Below are 19,027 nucleotides of genomic sequence, written 5' to 3' on the forward strand. Positions count from 1 at the left end.
TGTTCAGCATGACCGGTTTGGTGGTGGGTCAGTGATGGTCTAGGGAGGCATATCCATGGAGGGACGCACAGACCTCTACAGGCTAGACAACGGCACCTTGACTGCCATTAGGTATCAGGATGAAATCCTTGAACCCATTGTCAGACCCTATGCTGGTGCAGTGAGTCCTGGGTTCCTCCTGGTGCACAACAATGCCCGGCCTCATGTGGCAAGAGCATGTAGGCAGTTCCTGGAGGAAGAAGGAATTGATACCACTGACTGCCCCCCACGCTCGCCTGACCTAAATCCAATAGAACATCTCTGGGACATTATGTTTCGTCCATCTAATGCCACCAGGTTGCACCTCAGACTGTCCAGAAGCTCAGTGATACCCTGGTTCAGATCTGAGAGGAGATCCCCCAGGACACCATCCGTGGTCTCATTAGGACCATGCATACAACCACGTGGGGGCCATACAAACCACTGAGTGTGATTCTGAGTTACTGTAATGAAATTTCGACAAAATGGACTAGCCTGCCGTTTAATTTTTCATTTTGATTTTCGATGTGTCTTTGAATTCAGCCCTCTGTAGGTTGATATCATTTCCATCAAACAGCCATCTTTTCGTTCCTAACACATTACTCAGTCTACATCAGTATAGATATCCAGCATGATTTTTTTCCCCATTGGTATCTGTGTTTTCAAAGTGTTCCTTTAATTTTTTTTGAGCAGTGTGTGTATATAATGTGTGTGTGTGTGTATATGTGAATGAGTTGTATTTTAAGTTATAGAGTCTAGAAAGGGCAGGAATACATGAAGAAAATTTTCATTTATAAACATTTATATATATAAGCTTTTGCCATGAAGACTACACTCAAACCAGTAAATGTACTGTATGGTATTACTGCCCACGTTACTCTAGTACTAACCATTATAGGAACCGTGTAGTTCAAGAATGAAGGACTGACGTGTACATGCTCAAAATCGTTTGTCACGACGTCCATACATTTCGCACACACTAGATGCATTGACTGTTTTGCCCACAAAAATTACCCTTACTATTCCAGGACTGACGTGGAAATGGTCAAAAATCAAACTCTCTGGCTGTTATATTTTTTTAAATGTCATATTTTTATGCTGTCAAAACACCAGAAGGTAGGTTACATAGACCATTACTGAATACATCTGACCATCTCCCATAACAGTTGATCGGTTAAATAAGGGTCATCCCGAAACAATTCATATTAATACCCAACGTTTGCAAAACTAATGTTACCAACGGTAAGTAAAGTGACTTGCGTTGCATTTATACTTGCCATGAGTCCGCCCACCAGGCGTTGACACATTTAGCCATACGGAAAGACCCACGCGTGTTACGCACCCTAGTGAATGACACACCCACTGCAACTTCCGGCTTAGCCTAGACGGTATTTGCCCATAAGAGTGCAATGATTCCAGGGTAGTCTTGTCGCACTATAGATTGCACGCTAGCCCACTGCAGTCCTGTAAACGTTTGCGTTAATAAAGCAATTTATTTGAGCTGATTAATGCTTGCGCAATACTGTATGTATGCAGGCGGCTACTGTCATCAGATATTTAAATATAATTACAATCCTTACGTTACACATGTTCGGCTTAAATTCCCTACAGTACATTTAAAATTCTGGCACATATTTACCACACCAACCAAGGAATTGTATTTCAGTATTATCTCTTCCCCAATCCTTCAGTTTCATTAATGGGCTATACGAGGTCAAGAATAATGTCAGCTTTGGAGCGCATTTTCTGTGCATTGAGAAAAGTATGTGGCAACTCACTTCCCATTTTTATGACCCACGTTTTAGAAGCTTTGGAGTAGTAAGGGTCGTTTGTGGAGAAAAAGAGGTTCATGCGTCTGCTGTGTGCGAAATGAATTAACGTTGTGACAAGCGACAGGTTGTGAGCCTGAATAATCACCCATATTAGCATAAAATAAATATATTCCTTGAAATTAATAGTGCTTCCGATATTTGGAGGCGCATGAATGAAGCCAATACCCAGCTTAAAAGACAAATCGGTCACATCCGGAAAGAAGGGTTATCATGCTGACGAACGGAGTTTTAAATACTATTTAAGCCAAATATATATATGAAAAGAAAATCTTTTGCAGTATAAATATGAGAGGCATAATACGGTTTTAGAAAAAGAACAAAATCGAAAGGAGTGGACGTGAGCCTCCGGTGTGAACTCGTATCGTTTAATGCAGGAAAAACGTAATGCATAGGTAAGACAAACGGGTGGAGGTAATGTGTAAAACATAAATGAGTTGTATTTTAATTTATAGAGTCTAGAAATGGCAGGAATACGTGAAGAAAATTTACATTTATAAACGTTCGGCTGTGACTATGAAAACAAATTTTATGTAACTTCCTTCTGCTTAATTTTAGATATAAGCGGAAGGATCCACATTTTCATTTTAGACAAAAATAGACTACAATTTTATTCCTACTCGTCAATATAAAAAATCAAGTTCATATTTCTACAGTCCCACTTAACTGAAAACTAACTTGACTATGCTAAGTTTTTGCATTGCAGACACTTTTTTTCTTTCTTTTTTTTGGAGCTGGGACTTACTGGCGCTATGTTTTATGGCGGATTAATATCTGTTTATAGGACCGTAGCAGTGAGACATTGCTGTCCAGCAGAGGGAAGTTGTTGAATACAAATAGCATGGAAATTAAACTGAAACAAGGTAACTATATATTTGCTTACTTCTTTACAGAAAAACACGAGGCATTAATTTCTGCAATCGTTTTTTCATTGAAATTTATTACGATGAATGCATTTCCACAAAGGCACGTAGATTAAAATTTTATATTTTATCACATTTTTTTAGCTTTTCTTTTAATAATGGACTTTCAATTTTAAACTTCTCACTTAAGTCTCTCTTTAAATGATAGAATTTAGTCTGGGTTGGAGGCAAACTCATAATATAAATGGACGAAACTTGTGTCATTCATATTTTCTAAATGCAAATGAGGGGAATACAGGTGTCTATGAAACCGACATTACAGAATTTTTTCTTTGGGCTGGGTTTTTAACACAATACATTAAGATGGAAGTTCACCTGGTGCATTTATTTATGTTGAACGTGACAGTTTCTGCATGTGACGGAAAATCATTTTGGTGCAGACGGATATAAGCGTCTAGAGTGACTTGCCATAGTACGGCAAGTCAGGCGCAAGTCTAAGCAAGACACAACTCTCCGGGGACGGATACTTATCCATACCTCTAACTCGTGTGCTTATAATTTAGGCGGTCCTGTCTGTCTGTCATGCATATTTCTTCAAATGAATGGTATACAAGGAACCATTTTGCATTTGCTTTCGCGTCCCAAGCTTGTCTAAAGTTTTAACATAATGTGTACATATACAAAAGCTCTAGGATATGACATTATTTCAGCCTTGCACACGTTAAAGTGCTGGTTTTAACTTTAACACTGGTGTTTTGAAAATCGCTTATACTAAAAACGAATGCTTCCCGTTACTACTGTGAATGTTGATAAGGGTATATACTTAGCTGTAAAACCAGGAAATCCGTTACTGAGACGCGGTTGGGAAGCAGGCATCTCATTTAATATTTGGTTATGTTGTTGTCTGTTGTGTAGACATCTGTACTCTCAATAATAAAGGATTCAGTTTTATTCAGTTAATATGTGCGAGCGATCGAGACTTTTCGTCACATTTGGCCATTTGGGGCTATTTTCCTGTAGATGTCATATGCCATAATGCAATTTGAGTTATAGGCCAATCAGTTGATCAAATTAAACTTACATAAATGGATCTGTAACAGAAGTAACTTCTACACATTCATATCCATTCTGCTTCATTTATAAAGCGACCTGCTGGCCATTATTAAATTTGGTATGCTGCGGACGTTTAAGATAGCTTCTCACGTTTGTTGGTCTTCCTATAATCTCCATAGTCTTCATGACATCCACAGGTGAACTTTACCAGCACTCGACAAGTCATATCTAGTATCAAAATGTGTGTTATTCTTCTAGACAGAGAAGTTAGTATTGGGATAACTGATAAACTGAACAGACGGTGGCACATTCAAACACACCAAAAACAAAAATACTATTATGTAAAAAAACAACTATATTGAATAACACACATGAACAATTACCTCTGGTCTAACAGAACAGCCGCTGAGGCTCATGGGAGTCACTTTCTTATGGAAGCGCTGTAAGGAGTAAAACATCCAACCCCTATAATCTAAATCGCAGAAGGTATATAAGAAGCTAGCTAATCTAAATAAGTTGTGTAAGCAACTAAATTAATGATGTAAGGATTACCTAACTGTCTGGGGGTACTTAACTCTCTGTCCTTTATGTAACTCACAGTTCACACGTTTAATGAAGTTTTGTCCTGGATATAGAGCCAATCTATTACTTTCTACAATTTACCCGATAAATGGGTACCATTTTAATTCAAGTTAAGTAATCTAGTGATTAGTTATCGTGATATTTTATGTACAGTCTAATACACCAACCACCTTGCCAAAGTAATATACATTTTTATCAAATTTAATGTTGAAGTGATGTTTTTTTCCCATTTCAGGAAAGAGTATCTGTGTCAGAGTCATGTATTTTTATAATAATAAAATTATAATGCATTACATTTTAAGTTATTTTCTTATGTAGGAAAAGGTCATTCACTTATGTAATTCCCCTACACACATCCCAAAATGGTTTAGTCCAATTCAGATTCCACTAATTTCAGCTCTTAATGAATTGAACTCCTGCTGTTTATTAAAAATTAATAATTTAATTCAGAAGTTTCTTATTCTAGCTGGATACACAGCTGGTTATAATTACATTCTAGTTCAAAGGATAGGTAGCTATTTAACACATTAATAATGTTTTCCAGAATGAGTAGTGTATTTTTGTGTATTTGTTGGTAATCTGTATGGCAGTAGCCAATTTTTATATAACATTGCCCTGTAGCTTTTAACCCTTGTCTTTTGTGACCAAGCTGGCTACCTGTCTAGCTAACAATAATTAGTATATTATCATGTATATGCACGGGGCATTGTGTGAGTCTGCAGGTTAGGATTCTGTGCCTGAAATCGGTCGTCACCTATTGAAAGCCTGTGATTGGCAGAGTGATTTCACTCAGTGTCAACAAAATCTAGAGCAGTCATTGAAATGGTTCTCACACTGTGTGTGAAGCAGCAGAATTCTGGGCAAGCAACCCATTTGTGATCAATAAACCTCTTTCCTTAAAGACAGAATATTTGTGTTTCTTAGTATAATTTAAGGATACAATAATTTCACGATCACATCTTGCTTGTGTTTTGGTAAACTATATGAACAGAGGCCAGCCGCTGAAAAAGCAAGCAACGTCTCGAACATTTTCATAAATATAACCATGGTCTCTCAAAAGTATGTCACATTGGATAAAAAAATCAAAAAATGTGTACGTTTATTAGCTATAAATATAAAATACTCCCAAAAGTTCCAAATGTTGTCTTGTGCTTCTTGGTTGAATCCTGCTCCACACTAAGAATGAACCGTTTGATAGCATTTCTTATTTATTTTTTTTAAAGCTATGTTCTAGTACACTGCAAGAGGTATGGAAGAAGTAAGGAAGTTTTTAAAATGTGTTCTTGGAAACAGCAGCTTACAGAAAAAAATTGAAATAAGTTTCTATGTTCCATTTTATCTCAATCTTGCATTAAGGATGTCTAGCAAGGGATTCATCAAGTTAAGTCTATATGATTTAATACTGTCTGTGTTAAGAACTATCTGCACTATGTGATTAGTGTGGTAACACATTAAGGTCTAACCTTGCCAGGCATGATTCAACTTTTGTTTGGTGCAATTATGTGAAATAAAGGACCATTAATTAAACATCAGAAGGAACCAAAGTCCCTCTTGAATACAGAGTACTGATGTAACCTGTATTACCCATATATATATATGGTAAAATCAGATAAAGTTATCAGGATGTTGTGGGATTAGTGTGAAGTGTCTGCAGTTAGTTGCTAATTACCGTCCTCCATGTCTGTACGTAGCAGAAGAAATGTACACTCAGCTTTGTTAACCATTGTGCTTTTATTCCTGCGTCAGTTTCAGAATTGTTTTTAGTGGATCTCATTCATCAAATACTAGAAATGATCGGATTAGGGTGAATCATTTAGTAGACTGAAGTCACTACCGAAATTGTTGCCAATGAAATTAGTGGAATTGCGAGTTTCTAGTTTTCAGCTTTAGTTAAACTGAAAATGTCTTTTCACATAAAAATGCTCATCATAACGCAATAGTCTGCCTCATTTTAATGGTGGCACCCACATAACTTTTAAATTAGTCCTTGTCCTATTGACAGGAACTCACTTATGTGCAATTGTGTCAAAAGTACAATGTGGCATAGGATTTTATCTTTTTTTTATGGAGATGCAAAAATACTACGTCTACTTAAGAAATGAGCTGTTTGTTACTGCAAATTAAGTGTAATATAAAATGTTTAAGAATGGAAGGAATTGGAGGAAAATTGCTTATGCTTAGTAAGATAAAATTGACTTTAACTGGACAGATGGTCTGACAATGCATTTAGTATGTATGTTACCCTTGCCTGTCCCTAGAACTTATTATAAATGTATTTATAAACTAATGTGTGACAAACCACAATGCCGTCAGTGTTATGTATTTAACCAACAAACTGAAGGCACAGCAACACTAAAATCCAGCTTATATTGCTAAGAGCTTTAATGTTATTTTTGATTGTGTTGTTACTAGTATCAGAAAAATATCAATTACTTGGAGTGCATACAGTTTACTTGCCATAATATCCCCATTGAAACTGAAATGGGTAAATCTCCTGGGTCATTGTTTTTGGAACGTGAAAATGTGTAAAATCTGTATTCTATTGCTACACAATCATACCATTTCAGCATGTGTCCTGACTGCTCAGTGCCTGTTGATACAACTAGTGGCAACACCACCATCTTGACACCCTTTATGGGCAGTGGTAGCTTAATGGTTAGGGAAGTGCACTTGTAATTGAAAGATTGCTTGTTCAAATTCCTAACCAGCAAGACACTACTGAGAATACCCTGAGTAAGGTACTGCCCCCAAGCACTGCTCCCCGGGCACTGAATTAGCTGCCCCCTGCTATGTCACGAAAGTCACATATGGGTTAAATGCAGAGGGCACATTTGGTTGTTGCGCACTGTGTTGCCGTGGTGTATTAACAGTGACCACTGATCACAAGATCTATTGGGCTATGGTTATTTCAATAAAATTTCATCTCCTTTTTTGTTTAATAAATGTCATATATTACAATATAATACCATGCGGACCAACATTATTTAAAGAGCAAATGCTGCAATTTAATTTAGATAAACAAGGCATGTCCTTTGTCATTAACAAAATTAAGTTTAATGACTGTAACTTCACACATTTTGTTCCTTATTATTCCCTTCTTGAGAATTGTAGCTCACATCTCTAGTCCAGCATCCTAGTAATGTGAGAGATTCTTAATTCTTTTAAATGCTAAATGTTTAGTTTGCCTTCGGCCCTTAAAAAATTCTGTTTTTATTGCTGTTTCGCTTTTATTTGCACCTGTACCTGTGCGCGTCAGCGTGGGTACAAGTCGTGATGAGTTGATGAGTAGATAAGATTGATCTTAAAGGAAACACTAAAATGGTCAGTTGGATGGATCTTCTTATGTGTACATAAGTGTTCATAAAAGCTTGTTGATATATTAATATTACGGACTTATCACTCCACAACTACTACACCAGCATGACATGCTGCATGCGATAATGTGCTTCATCAAGAGTGCATTGAGGAAACTAAGGGTAAGACTAGGTGTCTGAACCGTAAAACACCTTGAATGTATAGAAACATAAATGAACAGGTCAAGAACTTAAGGACATGACAGAATCGCCACATGGGGCTGATCGTTTTGTACATGCCTGTTTGCCTGTTTTCCGCCGTTCATGTCAAGGTCCTGGATTTCCCAATGAAAGGCATGAGACGGGTTTATAAATGGTTCAGTTTGCTTTTTTTGGGTTAATTCCATTGCACGGAACACTGAGAGCTATGCGTCTTTGTGTGTCTCTCATATGTGACTGCAAAACTATGAACATCCACATATCTTCCGGATATTTTTTTTCCTTCCAGTATATGCGGAATGCAGATCATTCATTGCTGTTTGGTTTAGAAAATGACAGTAAAGAGTTGCAAATATCGTCTGATAAAATTTTGATTTGCATTTGTTTGTATAGATCTTACATTATCTTACATTGTTATCTTTTTTGAATGTGTGTCATGGGTTTAAATAGGAAACATTTGAAGTATAACAATCATGAGAAATATCAAGTGAACCTGAATATTGCAGAACACAACATATCATGACCTTTTTAGCACATTGTTGAATGTAAAAAGTGCGGTTACTCTCATTTCAGCTTAATCCTATACATTTTAATAAGTAGTATTAATGTTATTAACATGTATAATTTTTTCATAAATATGGCAATTCCTGGGGATGTAACCAGTATTGTTTTACTTACTGTGTGTTGCCAGTGCAATTGATTTTCAAGAACTTGGTAAGACAGTTGTACTGGGTCTTGCTGTCAGTGAACACAGAAGTGTGTGTTAAACAGAAGGTTTCGGGAAAATTTCATCTCCTTTTTTTTGTTTAATAAATGTCATATATCAGCCCAGTGTCATCAGCTGAAACTCTAGAGATTTTGTGAAGAATTGATCAATGGGGTTAACCTGGTTGATTAGACTGTATGAGGAGATGCGCTCTGCTGGCTTGTCAGTAGCATGGTTAGAGATGATTAGATGCTGAAAGGCCATCCCCCATATCTCCTCTCTCTCATGCAGCCTCATTTGTGTACTGCGAAAGCTGCTGTAATCACAGGCTAATAATATTAATGCATTGTCTGCAAAGGGCTGCCACCCAAAGCGGCGCCCAGGGAGCTGGGGGTTAAGGGCCTTGCTCAAGGACCCGCAGTCTGAGGCGGGGTTTGAACCTGCGACCTTCTGATTACAGGCACACAGGCTTAGCCCACAGAGCCACACGCTGCTCCCAATACTTGGTTGATCCCTCCGTGGGGAAATTGTCTTTACGCCTTTCAAGAAAATGAAAGACCATAATGTACAGTAAGTTTTAAAATAGAAAACTAAAAGTAGCACACTTGAATGGCCATGAATCAACAAGTAATATCATAGTAATGTTGGCAGGACCCCTTATGGGCCAATCAGGATATCAAGATGATAGAAGTGGCCATAGTGAGTTGCAAATTTGCATACATTACAAGGGAAAGTTGCCTGTGCATTATATGAGAGACCAGCTATCCCATTATTCACTTTGCCGATGTACTGCATTGATGGTCCTCTTCAAAACCACCAAAATAGTGGTATATATGTTACTAAAATTACGGCAGCTAAAATGAATGTGAGTGTATGTGTGTGTAAACTTTAAGTTGTATTCTAGTATTCTTCAACTTAGGCTGCACATTAGTAGGTTGCATCTGTCCAGATATGTACATCCATCTTGTTTTGAGTATCCAGTCACAGTGGCATTCAGAATGTCTGAAAGTATCAAGGATCACATTAGTCTTATTTAGTTTAAATACTAGAAGTCCTGGCCATAAGTGGAAATTAGCGGGAGAACATTTTAAAGCGAATTTGAGGAAGCACTTCTTTACACAGCATGTAGTTAGAGTATGGAATAGTCTTCATACTAGTGTAGCGCAAGCTAAAACCCTGGGTTCCTTTAAATCAGAGCTAGATAAGATTTTAACAACTCTTAGCTAACTCTTAGCAACGGGCTTGATGGGCCGAATGACCTCCTCTCATTTGTAAATTTCTTATGTTCTCATGTAGTAAATTTTATTAAATATGCATGAGTAATGTAGGATGTGTTCTATTGTGAAATTCCTTCACGAGAAACAGTGACAAAGGAGAACGGCATAATTAACAAAGAGTGTTAAGTGTGGTCTAACGGTCTTCAGATTGATGTCTATTTCATGATTGACTGGGGAATATTGCCACTTTTCCGTGGGTTAAGAGATCATAAATGTGGTGTCATTCGGTTAGCTGAGCTCAAGAGCTAGAAGATGGCTTTCATTTTTTCTCTCAAAGCTAACTGAAATGATCCACATTTCCACACCGTAACTCTTAAGAGTCACATCTTAACTCACTTTTTGTAAAGTAATATATTTATGTATCTAACAAATGAAAAAGCAATTTAAAGTATGCTTTAATCTACATCTGTCCTTTAATTTAATAACTTGGTAACACTTTCTATGAATGACATGTTTATAAGAAACTATAAACACATCCATATCACATTATAATGCATTCATAAAGTATTATAAACATAGCCATAAATATTTATAAAAAGGGATAACACATTATAACCATGTTTATTGTGCATTACACATGCTTTATGAAGGTCTCACCTATAACACATTACAAAGGATCCTTAATTCTTATACTGACCATTATAATGCATTATGAAGGTATCTATAGTGTATTATACGTAGATGAGCACTTCATTGGAGCTTATGAAGTATTTTAATTAACACTATAATTCCTTATGACTGTGAATGGAAGATGCTGTAATGCTTTATTAATTGTTATACCAACCATTATAATACATTATGAAGGTATCTATAGTGCATTATAGATGAGAGTTGGAGCTTATGAAGTATTGTAATCAACACTGTAATGCATTATTACTGTCAGTAGAAGATGTGTTGTAATTCTTTATTAATTCTTATACACACCATTATAATGTATTATGAAGATATCTATAGTGCATTACAGATGACACCTTTATTGGAGCTTATTATTATATTACAGTATAATCATATATATATATATATATATATATATATATATATATATATATATATATATATATATATATATATATATGATATACAGTCAATATCATACAATTTGGGTAGTATCTCTGATTTATGAATTTTTACCTTTGTGTCATATTTTAGGGAATGAATTACTCATATTATTCATAAATTTGAGTGGGTGTTTAATTCATAAGCAACATAAGCTTGTTTCTTTAACATCTGGTTTGCAAGTATAAATACCAACTATATTTGATGGCAGTGTAGCAGTAATAAGCTGCCTTGACTACTGCATGTATCTCTGCCTTTCATCAGTTATCTGTGTCATGCCGTGATCCTTCAGCATCATGAAGGATTTGTCGGTCGACTGCCTTCGTTAATACACCTGGTGAAGGATCCATGTTTGATAAAAGCATAATGAAATGTTGCATAAATCACAATCTGAAGTTTATGCTAAAGTCCCTTTGCATGGTGCAGATGTAAATTCGAACATGAAATATAACAATGATAAAATACAGCTCATCTGCAAGTCGGGATATAGAGTGGGATATACAGGCAAGAAAATTCTTCATTAAAGGCCAGTTGTTGATACATGCTTTATAATCCAGGTCTATAATACCTACTGACACTTCTGAACAACATATTTTTTTGTGATACAGGCAGTCCCCAGGTTACAAACAATATTCATTCCCCAAGTTGAATTTGTAGTTAAGTTGGAAAAATAATAATATTACAGTACATAATAGCAATAATAATTATACAGCAATAATAAATGTGGCTACCCATGGTACTGTACTGTACCACAAGCCGATGAACAGCTGAAGCCGCCCAATGTTTTCATGAGCGTCCTAAAGTAGCGTGTGCATTCGTTATTACGACCCATTGTATTTAATCTGAATTTTTAATGCAATAGACTTTATAGCAGTTCGTAAGTACGAGTTCTTTACTGTACTGTGTTGTTTAGATTCCTAATCTGTAGGTGGCTAAATCAATAGCTGGTTTGCAAAGCCCATAAATTCTGCTAATGAAACTGGAACTGAAGGCACCATTAGGCATTTCTATCCCTTCCTTTGTTGCATGTATGACTCCCCTCCCTTATAGCCCATACATAGCCTATATACACATGCATAGCCCATAGACACCATTCTAGACTCAGACTTATGTACAAGAGAATTATTCACCTGAACTGTTTTTTTTTTTTTTGGACTGACGGAGGAAACCAAAGTATCCGGGGTGAGTGGGGGGGGTGCACATGCAAGCCTGGGGAAATCATTTTCAGAATCGACAATACATTGAAAGACGATGACAAACACTTCACAATTTCAGGTTTTAACTAGTTTAAAGAAACTTTAGATTTCGTTTAACGGTATCAGTTTAAAAATTTTAAATCTTGAAGAAAGCTGATTATGTTTAGTATAAATGGATGTGAAAATTGTGGTTATAGTCGGGAAGTCTCCCAGAATTGAAAAAGAGATTACTTCATTTCCTAAACCTCCCTGAAATCCTCAAAAATAGAAATTACAAAAGAAATTTGTCTTTTTATTTGTTCCTTTACCAGCGAACCAGGCTTCTGGTTGCCAAGTTTGATTCTCATTTGCATTTGGCCTCAGTGCTTTTTGTCCCCTGTGGTAATATGTGTGTATATATGTCCTGTGCATGTGCTCATGTTATGAGCAGGCTAATAAAAAAAAACACTTCCAGTCAACTAATATAAAAAATGTGCTTCTTAATTGGTCATTCCAGCATCTGCTGATGAAACAAACTCAGCTCTTTACAACACTTGAAACAAACAGGAAGTTACAGACGGTTGAGACTTCGTGGTTATTCAGTTCGGACAGTCGGAAAAAAAACAGAGAAAAATGTCTGAACGGCGCCCGTGTGTGCATTATTCCGACAAATAAGCAACTGCACGCCCTTTGAAATCCTGCTTTTTCAGTAACCCATAGTTGTACCTCATGAACAGCTGGAAGTTAAGTGTCCAGATGCAGACATTTCTTCTGCATGGCTGGGCCTGTCAAGGAACTTTATTTATAGCAACAGTTCGGGCTGTCACATGTATCAGTTGTACATGAAAAAAAAGGGGTTTCATAATGACACAGAATAGCTCTCATTTTGATTGTGCTTACAGTACATGTCACAGTGGCAAAATGGAGTTGGTGATCATTTTTGCTCAATGTTTAGCACATTAATGGACTCGTCTGCTGGGCCTTTTTTTTTTCTTTCAACATAATTTCAAGTATTTAACTACTACACCAGCACTGACAGAAAGTCAGTAGCCTGTGGATGTATATGGAAAGTTTTAAATTTTTATAGTAAAAGGACAAAAAGCCTGTCAATATATGTTCATCTCTACTAAGGATAATTTTCTAGTCTGTCAACATGCTTGGATTACAGAGTTTGTTTGAGGGTAATACCAAAGTAAAATAAATATCTGTCACCCATGTCTCTGAAGATGGCTGAAGGAGAGGAGTTAGATATTTCAGGAGGTCAGATGTGTTCATTTTTTCTCTTCTGAATTCCATAATTTTGCGCCAACCTACAGTACGCCCTGCTTTTCTGTGCATGTGGAACATTTGTCCAGTGCAGCTGCATTTCCAGGTGCCACCGTTGTACAGGGCATGCCACTTAACTTCGATTCTCCATAGCAGCGTAGGAGTTTCTTTTGGAGACTGGCTACGTGTGATAACATCAACCACATCTCCAAAGGCTGACAACGCGTGGGCTACACAGCAGGCCAGGTTGAGCAGCTTCACAGCCTAAACATGCTCTAGGCTCCCTTCCATGACCCCATCCACTCAAAACTAGGAGCCCTGTAAAAAGGTGAATGAATGCCATACTATTATTGAAACAGAGCCACAGATTACAATCCCCAGATTAAATCCGGCACCATGAGACACATGGTTTCTGCTTTCCTAGCAGAATAAAACACTCAGCCTCACTTCTCCACTCAGCCCTACATACATTATATTATATTACATTCCATTACATTTACATTTTCATATTTAGCATGTAGTTTACTTCAAAGTGACATACAAGTGAGGAAAATAGCACATGACAAACAAGCAGCTGTCAAGGAGTCAAATAGGCACAAGTGCAGCTCGGCTGAACTTCCAGTTAATGCCCAGGTACTTTGGTATTGGAGCAGGAGCTACACAACATCTAATAACACAAGAACCTAATAAGACTATTCAAGGACCAGAAGTACAACATAAGTACATTCAGGGAACGTAAAGGGGCATCAGGCTAGTAGAAAAATTCATAGAACAGCTGGATCTTGAGGCATTTCTTGAAGGTAGAGAGAGTCCAATGGCCAGATGTGGTTCAGTAGTTCAGTCAACCATCAGGGAACCTCATAAAGACAATCTTTTGGAGTGACATTTCTCACACGATCGGTGAAGCTCCACGCAATGTTCTCTTGATGATCGAAGGCCAGAAAACTCATGTCTATGAGAAGTCAGACCACCAGTCGGCCTAGTTAATTTATCAATGTCTCCATTGTCTCGGAGTTCTCCTCTTGCTATTATTTGCATTTTTGTTGGTGACAGCGTGTCAAAGATTTTTCATCAACTTGATTTGGATAGTGACAAATGGCATTAATACAATGTTCTAATGGCTTCAGAAATACTCAAAAGCCACTGGTTTTAATTTTGATGAGTGGTACTGGTCATATTTATGAAAATTCATTTTCATATAGTCTGCCGAAACCCAAGCAAGATATGATATTGGAATTATTTCATCCTTAAATCATACTATGGAATACAGATATTCTGTCTTTGAGGAAAATGTTTACTGATCACAAACCAGTTTTTTTTACCAACATTCTGTTGTCTGCTGCAACGTGCGGGCTGTTTAAATGACAGTTTTTGCACTAATTCTATTCTCTTTATATGTTATTTTTATTTATTAAGCCACTGCTTTTATCTAAAGCAACATGTAACTGAGATACAGGGTCAGACAGTCCGTAGAGCAACACGGGTTAAGGGTCTTGGTCAAGGACCCAATAGTGACCTCACTCTGCCGACCACAAAATTTTAATCGATTTCCTTACACTAACCTGCCAAGTCGCACACGGCCCTGAGCTAAAAAAAAAAAAAAAAAGTTAACTTTAGCATTAAACTGAAACTGCTCTCAGATCCAAGTTTCTTTTAAACTGCAGGGTCACAGCTCATTACAAAGTGCTTCCTCAGAGTTTATAGATTCCTGGCTGAATGAGAGACATTCCGTAAGACCTGTGCACATTCTGTGAGGGGAGACGACCCAGTCAGTGTGAAATCCCTAACCGCCACACAGGCAGCACTCTTTGGGCTGATGGTTGCCTCATCTCTAAAGGTATAAATAGCATAAAAGGTGTTAAATTCCAGCATTAGAATACTTTTTCATTTTATATAACTACTTAACTGTGCAATATTCATATTATTGGTAATTTACTGTAAGTAGATTTAATATGTAGTACTTTTTACACTTACTGTGTAAATGATTGAATGATCATTTTTTTATTGCATTTGAAGGGGTAACTGCTTGGTGATTTCATTATACATGTTATAATGACAATAAAAGCTTCTAATTCTAATATTTCCTGAAAAATCTCATTCATAATGGTATAGTGTAGTGTTGTAGTTTTGCAATGTATCTATAAAACATGATAATTAAATGTATCTGGTCATAAACAGATTTGTTATGTTATTCGGTTCGGGGAGATCATTTTTCTTGACGTTGATAAGGCCCTGAGTTTTCAACCTTTAGCATTTTCATGGAAGACATAGAGTTTCACGCGATCCAGATTATTATTGTTAGATGGAAGTCACATACGTAGCATCCCCATCTACAAGCGGAGTGGAAGATAAGGCTAAGAGGCACAGTTACGACACTGGGGAGACCGTGTGGCTTTCAGGTCAGACCACATGTAGGTGTGTGTGGCTTTGGGAGTCAATGGCAGCCGGGTTGAAGAAAGCACTGCATCTTTACAAGAACTGTATTTTTAGATGAGAAACGTGTGATTATCGGTTCACATCTCAGTTGCACGGCTACCTCCAGGGGCCGTCAGGACTGTGACGTCGTGTTGCCAACACAAGTTTCTGTGTCATTATGTCTGTTCCTCTTAAATCCTGAGACACCTTCCTCATGGAAGTTGTTCAGAAGCTCGAACAATGTCTGTTCTTCTCAGTTATCTTAAAGTTAATTGTATAGAACTCATTAAAATTGTTTTCACAAGCCGAGGTGCCACTATACAATAAGACTACCCATATAAAGAGTTTGTGAATGGTTTATAATCTGGTTATTAATTAGGTTGTAACACTTTGAAAAAGCAATAACTATTTTTTAATAATTAGTGGGTAATCATTACCACTGGACCGGATAAATGAATTTTCCACATTCAGCAGACGCTCTTGTCCAAAATGATGATGTACAAGTAAAGAGAAAAGAACGCTGCAAACAAACGTACATGCTGTCATGGAGTCGGTTAACCATAAATGCAGCTAGACTGAGCTTTCGATGAATGATGAATGCCAAGGTCTAAATATGTGCAGTATAGGAGCAGGAGCTACACACGTCGCCTTGGTTTGCTTTTTGGTGAAGGTGGGTCCCTGTCCATCGATGGACCTGTAGGCCAGCTTCCATGAGTTGTGTGAGAATTTTCACCAGGGCGATGTCATTCTATTCTCTAATTAGTTGCATCCGTCCATCCGTCTTCCAAAAACTTATGCAGACCTTGGACCTACGGTCTCTTTGTCACTAGCTGATCATGGTGACCCAAACGAAGATGAAGACACTGCAAGATGGTGAAAACGTTTTAAGGAGAACGTCTCTTCAAAAATGATAATGTTAGCGGCACACAGGAGGTGTACGTATTACTGCGACCCCCAGCCAAGACAGGCGCCAGAGTTGTGGTCGCTGCTGTCACCGTGAGAGCCCGGTGCTTGTGTCTCGCTGGGGCTGCCCCCTGCACACTCATTACAAAAGCCAGGAGTTTCACAGCAGTAACAAATAGGGTAGATGGATAGCGGCTTTATGTCCGTAATGTGCGTGTTTGTGTTATTACTTATTAAATTTCCCAGATTTTAAAAAATATTTAAAACATTATTAGCTTGAGGTGTAGCACTGTTGCCTCATGCCTCCTGGACCCGGGTTCGAGTCTCCACCAGGGCTCCATGTGTGCGGAGTTTGCATGTTCTGCCGGTGTCGTCATGGCATTTTGTTTGGGTACTCTGGTCCTGTGTGAACAGCCTAAAAACATGGTGAGGTTAGCTGGAGTTACCAAATCACCTAGAGGTGCGTATGTGTGAGTGAATGCTGTGTGAGCTTGTCTTGCGACAGGTTGACGCACCATCCTGGGTTCCATAGCTTCCGGGATAGGCTCTGGACCTCCTGGTTTCAGAAAATGGATGGATTTCTACTTTGCTCAACATAACTTTTAAGAGGTGCTATTTCAGTGCCCACTACATTCAGTTGATGAATATGTAAATTAATATTTCAATGTCTGGGGCAGTACAGTGGTCCATTGAGTGCCACAATTGCCTCCCACCATCTGAGTTGGTGGTTTGAGTTCTGCCCTTGCTCTGTATGTGTGAAGTTTTCTGTGTTCCCACATTTTGAGGATTTGTGTGTAGCTTAGTTGGTTCCCATAATCAGAAGGCTGCAAGTATACATTTTTTTCCTTCTTCCTCCAAATACCTGGGATTCTTCCTGCTATCTAAAGACTCACATTGAGTTACACTTGTATATCTATGTTGTCCATAGCGGGTGCATGTATATATTAGTGCCTGGAAATGGACTGGCATCCCATCCAGGATCTTCCGTTGTGCCCTATCCTGCATGAGGTAGGTTCCAGACCCTCCCTAACCCAACCCTGTACAGGTTGAGCAGTTGAAAGATGCACACATTCTAATATCTTTTTATTTAGTTGGAATTATTTTATTCCTATCATAACTTTAGTGATTGAGGAACAATTGTTAAGTATGCATTTGATTTTGTGTTAATTTTAGAAGGACAGTGTGTTTAAGTGTGCCCAAGTGCTTTTTGTCTGCTCGTGTCCATTTACTGAGGCCTGTACCCTGAAATGGAGGTTTAGCAGTCTTTAAACTGTGTCAAAGCAGTCTCATTTAGATACCCCTTTGCCCATGTTTAGTACTGGAGCATGGTGCCCACACTACAGTTTTCTGTCATATTTTTCCATTACCTTAATGTTTCTTAAAGACTGGCCTGCGGGTTTTCATTCTTACTGCAAAGTCAGACCTCGCTTTGTTACTTTATATGAAGGCATCCTACGTCTGTCTGTCTGCTTTGGTTGGGTGTGCTAACATTTTCCTTCACTTATGTCTGGTTGTTTCACTCACTCGACACCCTGTGGTTTTTCCTTTAAATGGTCCTATATCTTGTGCCCGTTTACCTGAGTCTCTGGAGTATTTTATGATTTTTTTTCCTGGAAAATTTTTCCAGATTTCTGCAAAACTTAATGTCAGATGTCTGGTTATAGTGCCGCGACATCAGCATTTTAACACTTTGGGTTGGTTATTTTTTGCTAAGTTTCTGAATATTTTTATATAGCCAAAGAGGAAGCTTTCATAAAGCTATCAGCTACGTAACTTCCAATTTAAAAAAAGCACTAAATTAGTACAATGAAATGATATTTAGCAGTAGCAGGGGTGTAGAATAGACTTGTACACAGATAAGACTAAAAATCATGCAGAAGCTACTAGTAGAATATGTAAAACTATGTAATTCTTTAAAAAGAGGTATAGAAGCATATTTCAGGACAAGACGTCATGAGATTATGTGCAAATGTTCAGGAAGCCTGTTTTTGGGCTTAAGTGTAAAAAGAGCAGCCACCATTTGTTTAGTTCTGCGTTAGGCTTCCCCCCTTCACTCCTTTAAAGGAGAACAGAGCATTACAGAACAAACACGCAACCGCCACCTCCCTGCTCAGGGTCATGTGACAGGAAAATGAAAGCAGGGTGAGTGGCCGGATCACATCTTCGGCGCCGAAAGCGCCGTGTTTGCGTGGGTGAGCAGAAAAGAGGCACTTCAATTATGGAGTGAAGTACATGCTACATATTTGCTTACTTTCATGCCATATCTGCAACAGGTAATTCAGAGCAATAATATTATGTCAAAGTTCATTTAAGCAGCAAAATGCAGTTTTAGGCTTGCTGAAAAAGAGGGATAATTGGGATGGTTTATTTCA

General features: G+C 37.8%; 1 protein-coding gene across 2 annotated transcripts in view; it reads left to right on the top strand.

Moving 5' to 3' along the window:
- The first annotated feature begins 2,003 nt into the window (after nt 1-2,003).
- Nucleotides 2,004-19,027, top strand: part of LOC125707951 (transcriptional-regulating factor 1-like) — a 33,677-nt gene continuing 16,653 nt past the window's right edge. For both annotated transcript variants that reach the window (XM_048975395.1, XM_048975396.1), the window contains exons 1-2: nt 2,004-2,242; nt 2,632-2,710. The gene's annotated coding sequence lies outside the window, so the exon portion shown is untranslated. The remainder of the gene's footprint in view (nt 2,243-2,631; nt 2,711-19,027) is intronic.

Source organism: Brienomyrus brachyistius, chromosome 14 (genome assembly GCF_023856365.1).
Source record: "Brienomyrus brachyistius isolate T26 chromosome 14, BBRACH_0.4, whole genome shotgun sequence".
NCBI lineage: Eukaryota > Metazoa > Chordata > Actinopteri > Osteoglossiformes > Mormyridae > Brienomyrus > Brienomyrus brachyistius.